We start from the raw sequence: 7,645 nt of genomic DNA, 5'->3' as shown, positions 1-7,645 counted from the left end.
TAGAACTCCACAATCCAGATAATTGCTCTTCTATTCTTTTTACAACTGACATTTCATTCTTAAGACAGGAAAATTGCTGAAATGAAATAGAAGTGGCTCTCACAGCCGTGTGAATTCTGTTCCTGCCCAGCTGGCCTCCACGCTATGCCAGTCTGGGGCTTTTCACACCCAGCTCTGCCAATCACTCGGCAGCATTCCCTTCTTTTCCTGGCCTCAGGCAAGCTCATCTGCACCGCTCTGCCTGGGGATGAACCTCAGCTGCATCCTACAACCACACTCCATCCAAAGCCTCGCCCCTCTGCAGTCCCACTAATGCACCCTGATCCTGAGCAAAAGCCCCTCCTGCAATTCCCATTCCTGTGTAAATCCATTCCTGTTTAATTGCTGGCTCTCCCATCTTGCGGCTTTATGGACACCTACATTTTCATTTGTCATCTCTTCGTGATTCCCAGCCTTTTTCCCATTATTCCCTGTAACAACAGACAGCATGCCACAACCAATTTCATTTCCAGTCAGCTTTCTGAACCTCATCTGAAAAACAAGTATTACCCCACTAGAAAATCTACCTGAAATCTATTGAGCTGCCTGTCAATTGGCTCCATGAAACAGAGGTAAACATTTACGGCACAGTGTTTGCAATAATCACCCTGTGGAGCATTAACTCCCTGTCATTTGAATCCTGGATTAATGGTGCCAATTGGTGTCAGCCCTGGCTGGCACATCAGCCTGTTCCCACCCACCAGAAGGGTCTCTCCAAGCACAGGGAGGCTTTCTCTTGCCTCTCTTATCATGGCTTTTCACCCTCTGCTTCCTCGACAATTAGCCATTCACTCCCCAGCCCAGGACTGCAGAGCCTGACCTGCATGCCAGTCAGCTTGTAGCAGATACCAGTGAATGCCAGCATGTAACACCATTCAGTGCAGATGTAAGCCTCATTGGATATTTCACTAGGTAGTCAAACCCCCTCACAAAGTAAGGACATGGAGTCTACACAGAAACAGCTGGAGGGAGACCTTGCATCATTTCTCTGTTATTAAATATGACTTGCGTTGCATTCTTTAAGAGGATGAAGGAAATTTGTGCTCACATCTATATACATGCTTATTTGTGTTTGGGGGAATCAGGATTGCCAGCATTCAAGATCAATCAGCCCTCAACAGGGTTCAAGGTTTGGAGAATCATGCTTCATTTGCTTTCCCATTGTAAACGTTAACTAAACATAGCTCTGGGGAGAGGTGCCAGTTCAATAGCTCTGGAGATTACCCTGCCAAATTCTTTTTTCGGTCTCAGCACTGTAAACTCAGAGCGATTCCAACCATCAGCAGAGCTAGTCCAGAATTGCAGTCAGGGTGGATTTTGGTACTGCAACTCTCTGTTCTCACCCACAGTAAGAAGATGACCCAGTTTAACCCCATAGCAGTTCTCCCAATGAGCTCAGAGAGACTCACTTTTAATCCCACAACAGATATGTTGGAGTCTGAGATACAGCACTGGCAGCAACGATGTTTGGTTTATCAAAGTGGAAGCCATAATATGTCCCCTGTACCACAAATGTGCCTCACATTTTACCACAATCCCTGCTGGAAAGACCAATCCTGCTTCACAGCTTGCATAAAATAAAGTCACAGTTAGCACCAAGGAGATGGACTTATGCCTAGTCACGCTCATTCGAACCAATAGATATCAATGGAAGGATAATTGCAGCAAAATCAAGTGCTCTAAACTAAGAACAACAGAAAGAACTGGAGTATATGGATGTGGCCATGAGTGACCCTACGCAGTTATCAACAATATAAGCCTGCTGTACACTAATCTGAAAAGGACTATGGCATTCCCTGCTTCTCCCAGTTCACTTCAGAGTTGCCTGAACCTATGCTGGAATCTCCTAAACTGCAGCTCTTGTCTAGGTTTTGATTGTCTCTGCTCAAGGCATCAGGATACCTGAAGAGTTCCAAGGTGGACCAGGTTTTCTCCAGACTTCTCTGAGTCACAGCCGAAAGTCCATAACCCCAAAGGAACATATAGCCCTCGTTTCCCAGTTTTCCTTTCCATTGGAAATGCTGATATTTAACCAGATCAGAGTCATCTACAGAGATAAAATCTGCCTCTCAGAATCTGTTTTGAAATGAAGGAGTGAACTAGTTCACTGAACAATTCATTCTCTTTCTCCATGCCTTCATCACTGTGGACTTTCTGCCCTGCTCATGTGATGATTTATGACGTTGACATCATCATTAAGCTCTCTCCCTATTTCACAAAAAGCCTTAAAAATAGAGTGTTTTTGCTCAGCAGTGTTAGGTGAGATTCAGTATTAAAGCAGCATGTGTTTGGAAGGGCTGCAGTCCATAAAAACCTCCTAACCTTTGGAGAGGCAGCCATCATTTAGGATAAAGGATGGGTGTATTTTTCCACCTTTGGTGTGGAGTGTAGGTGTTTCTAGACCAAAGTGGTCTAAAATCTCACCACAGTGAAGAATGGGACTTGAAAATTTCCACTAAAAGCAGATAACCATAACAACTCTCTTTGCTCTCCCATCTTGTGTCCTTAAGTTCCCAAAAACAGAGACTTTAATCACCATTGAACCTTTCCTCAGCCCCTTTTTTGTGTATGTAGAGTTGCCTGGAGGAGACAGGGAATCAGTTTTCTCTGTGTGGAGCTCTCATGTGAGCACATGCAGGACATTATCTTCACTCCTGAGCACCTCATTATGCAAAATATATTGACAAAAATGAACAAGAGCAGAGCAGAGCAACAAAACAGTCAGATAATTAGAGCAGTCAAAGAATGAAAGGGTCAAATATGCCTGTTGTGGCTATGAAAAGAAGACAGGATATCAATATGAATAAAACAAAGGGAAAAAAAGCAAACACAGACCAAACCTGAGACAACCTTCCTGATGGCAAGGTACGGCAATAGGTTGTGGAATGTCTCCTAAAGAATGAAACCGGGTCCTTGCTGCTAGAAAACATTTCAGAGGAAACCCAGCTCAGCACCCAAGAGGCAGGCCTGCCCTGCAGCAGGGGCCAGCTACAGTTAGCACTCCTTGTGCTTTCAAATGGATGCTCCCATCCGTGTTGCATGTCCCGAGCTCACAGGCAGCCTGCCACTGTGCAGATGTTTAGCAGATGTCATCTCCCTCCGGCAGTTAGAGTGATTTCAGGATGAGATGGTAATTAGTCCCTGAAAGGCTGTGTGCAGAATGCAGCAGGGTGCAGTATGTTGCACTCTGGTGCAACTGAGAGCCCAGGCTCAGCCAGGTAAAATGTTAAGCCATGGCGATGAAGCAGGCTGATTTCTCAATGCATTTATGCACACTCACTCCTTGAGTTGCTGCTGAGGAAGCTCGAGGAGAGGATCCACTGAGCAGCACTGTCAGTGGATCCTGACATCCAGTCCCTTATCCTGTGTAGGACAGCAATCAGCACCAGACATTTCAGGGAAGGTAAAAATGCACCGTGTGGACAGAACAGCTTGTCCCTCTATGCCAGCCTTTGTCCTGGGTTTTGAGACCTAGAGAAGCCTTAAACCTTACTGACTGCATATGGCTGGCTCTCCTTCCCAGAATGTACTCTTCTTGATTAGGGTAACTCTGAATACTCTCAATGGATACAGGATCTTTTTTATTTTTGAGTCCTGCTGAAAGATGGCTATCGATGATGTTACAAGACAATGATTTTTCCAGCCAACCTGCCTATTACAGGAAAAAAAATACTCTTACTTTTTCATCCTGTAGTGTTATCAAACATCTCCTTGCTCTTTCATCTGAAAACTGAAGCACTCTCCTATGAACATACAGACTTTTACATACCCCTTCTTCTCAGCAACATACAAGCTCTGTGGGTCCCAGACTTTCAAAGAACTCTCTCTTTGCATGAGAATTCTCCCAGGCACATCATTATTCCCATCACTTGGCTCTCAGATGTCTCGTCTGAGACGTGGCCAGTCCTGCACACATTTTGTACAAGTGAGGTGCCAGCACTGGCAGTTTGGGATCGATCCACCCACCACCACATTAACATGCTGCAAAGATGTCCCACAGTCCCTGCTTCTCTCTGCTTTGAGAAGCAACACAGCAGTGCTCTGGCAGTCTCTGTCTTTCCTGTGGCCTTCTCAACCTTTGTAGTTATTACTCAGGCCTTCCCTTCCTGTGCCCCACTCTTGGTGCTAATGCAGTGTGCATTCAAGAAGTGCATAAACAAAGGATGTAATTACTGTGCCTCCATTTTGGGAGTGGATATATAAGTGAGTGGCCTTTTCAGGGTATTCCTGTAGAAAAAAAAATGTGTTGTGTCTTCACTAAAACCATCTATTAGTCTTTTCCATTATAATCAATAAATCAGTTCCCTTTTTATATGGTGATGTTGGCTCAGCTGTGATTTTCTGATGACAAAATTCATTACTCAATTGTCTCATCGCTTCCTTTCTAAGTTCAAAAACATCCATTAGCACCACTATGTGAAGCCCCATTAATCTGCTTTCATTATAATAATGTTCTTATTCTTTCTTAGCATCTTTATTGCATCCCACTCATCCTTGTTGTCTCATAGGAGCTTTTAATTAATGCACTAAGAACTGATATAAAGAACCAGCTTTTTAATTTTTTTTTTCTTAGATCTAGCATTTTTGGTTACTGGACAGAATTTAACCGTATTTACTCAGGTGACCCTATTATAGAATGGAGAGAGCTGGCACATGATGTAGTCTAGATGCTTCAGAGCTGACTGGATTTTGCAGGGGAAGGTACAGTCAAAATAACTTTTTACTGGCTCCAAGTATTCATTTGCTCTCATTCTGCTACTGTCTCCTGAAAAGCCTTTTTCAGAATGGGAAGGATCTGTCACACCTATGCAATTCTGTGTCTGGACTTTGATTTGTTTCATAATGCAAATCAACAAATGTACCCTGCAGCAAAAGAAACCGCTGGAGAGCTTCAAACTAAGGTGACAATGATTCCTTAGTTACTGAAGGCATCAAAAATTATGTCTTACTCTCCTCCTTTGCCCAAAAACCTGAACCCTGACTTGTCACTTATACCCATTCCATGAGAAAAGAAAATATGGTGTAGAATCACACAGATTTAGTGCTCCTGTTCTATTTCCCACCCTCTTAGTTTCTTCCCACCTGCAAGACTTAAGAAAACAAACAAACACTTGCTGTTTCTCCAGCAGACATATACAGTGACTCAGACAGGCTGTGGTTGTTGTAAGGCGCCTGGGCCTTGAGTCAAAAAATGTATTTTTTAGTCCTACATCCAACAGTGCCTCTGGGGAAGCCCTTTCACTGGCCCCATTCTGTCTTCTGTTTGGGTCACCAGTGCCAGTGACGAGGGCTGGGCTGTACCACAGTCCTGTCCCCTGCAGTGCCAACTGTGACGGATCCCAGGTCACCACCAGGGTCTCTGGGTGTTAGGGCAGCGCAGCTGAACTCAAAGACTCTTGAAAGCAGACTGCTGCTTTTGTCCTGAAGATTTCCCCTACAGGCAGAGGAAGCTTTGCTGCTTCATACAGAGCACACTGTGGTCTCCTCCAACACTCCAAACAGCATTTGCATCAGTCCTCACAGGGCTCAGCTCAGCCTCCCTTATGCCAAGGTGCTAAGCCCTTGTGTGCAGCTCAAGCAGCTGGGAAGGAATCTCCACACGCAATTCCAAAGAGGCAAAAACAGTTTTCTTGGAGGCAAGGGCTTGGAACAGGTTTCTGGCAATTTGACTGTGTATATGCTACTTGAGAATTCCTTTCAGTGAAGGAAGATGGCATGCATTTGGGTGAGGGATTAAAACCAGATGAAAACTATTTGCCCTGTTCTTCCAGTGCGTGTTAGTGCAGGAGACAAGAAACAACAAATAAGAAATATTGCATTCCCTTCCTTTGCTCCTCACAAAGGGACAAACAAAATTAGTGAACAATGGTTTTCTGGACTTCTCTAATGAAATCACCCCTGCACCTTAAACATTGTTAGTCAATGGAAAATTGGCATGTTTACTTCCTTCTAGGAGACCAAATGTAGAACTGCCTAGAAAAACAGGCAAACAAAGGGATACGTTGTGAGCTGATATCTCTGACAAGTCAGAGGGAAGAAAAAAAATTGTACACATATTATAAAATTTATCATTAAAAAATAGGAAATCCAAACCCAAGAACTTTGCATGATACTTCAAAAGAAAAGAAGGAAAGGGGAGGTGGAAGGGGAGAACAAAAGGAAAAGAAAATCTGTCAAGAATTTTCTCACTGCATCCAAAATGCCTCAGTGAGCCGAGATAGAGAAACAAGCTAATTACTGTCTTTCTTTTGCTCTTCCAGTTCTGAACTCCACACACAACATTTTTCGTGATTATTAATAAAGGAATACTTTCATCTCTGTCTTATTAAGAGTTCTGGGGGTAGGAGAACAGTATCTGACAGATACCATATGGGATAGGGTGGAAACAGGAGGGAATAAGGAAAAGGAAAATAGAAGCAAGGAGGTGACTTAGAAATCCCTCCACAGTTCCTAGGGTGTATGTCCAAACTACTGGAGCTTTCTATATAATTGAAGCATTTTCTGCTCTTCTATACTCCTCAATATTTATTTCCAAGGTGCTGAAGCTTAGGGTGGCAGGGAACAAGATGTGTCCTCTGCATGAATAAAGGGTCTCTGTGTCCATAAAAAGCCATGTCCAACCCTTGAGAAGAGGGAAGCTGTGTGACAAGACATGAAAAGCATGGGCAGAACCCAAGGCCAGGAATGCAATCAGAGCTGCCACACTGGCAGAGATGGAAGGGGAGCCTCAGCTGGGAGCAGGACAGGGGCACTGGCAGACCTGTGTGGGGAGACCTGGGCTGGATGCCAATCAAAACAGAGATCCACTGGTTTGAAGGAGCTTCATATGGCTCCCAACCACGCATGATCCAACCCTGAAAGGCTTTGCTTTCAGGTCCTCACTTCCACAAAAATCACAGTGCTGGAGTTAGAAAAATGGCAGAAATTCTTACAGTGCAGCCCATATCCCCTTTAGGGGACTGAATATTTTCCCAGTTTGGAAGAGCAGCCTAGAAGAGCTGCTTATTTGAATAAGCCAATATAGATGCCAGGAACCAGAAGGCTTCAGAGCAAGAGCACCAGCTCACTGAATTATGCCTGTACTGCACACGACCAGTTTAAGCGCCTGCCTAACTCTTCACAAACATAAAATCATTCTCTGCTTTCACAGTGCCACTGTCTGTCTTGCATACAGCCTTTGCATCATATCTTACCAGCACTGCAGACCAAGCTAAGCAGGAGATAACAGACCCTTGGGTGCAGACCCCTAAACTTGTCTGACAGCTACTTGCTCATAGCAAAACAAACCTTTTTTCTTATCATCCATGAGACACTGGCCAAAGATTATGGTGGGGAGAGACACAGAAACTGTCAAGTATTTTTACCTGTGATTATAATGTCAATATTCAAACTCCCTCCAGGCTATAAATCCTCTTGAGCAAATGGAGATGCACAAAATATTGTATCATCTATTTCCCCAGACAACAGGAAATTTCTGCATGCACCACTCAGCAGACCAGAGCTCTGTACCTAAAAGTCACTATTTGTTCAAATCAAACCCTCATCTGCTGGGGTTTCATCATTACACTTACCCAGAGGCAACAGCAGGTAATGCTCTGCCATTTAC

The 7,645-nt window shown here is 44.1% G+C and overlaps 1 protein-coding gene across 2 annotated transcripts in view; it reads right to left on the bottom strand.

Annotated features, from left to right (window-relative positions):
• Nucleotides 1-7,645, bottom strand: part of LSAMP (limbic system associated membrane protein) — a 979,827-nt gene that overhangs the window by 747,334 nt on the left and 224,848 nt on the right. The window lies entirely within an intron of this gene.

This window comes from Parus major, chromosome 1 (assembly GCF_001522545.3).
Source record: "Parus major isolate Abel chromosome 1, Parus_major1.1, whole genome shotgun sequence".
NCBI lineage: Eukaryota > Metazoa > Chordata > Aves > Passeriformes > Paridae > Parus > Parus major.
This window is presented reverse-complemented; position numbering and strand designations above follow the sequence as displayed.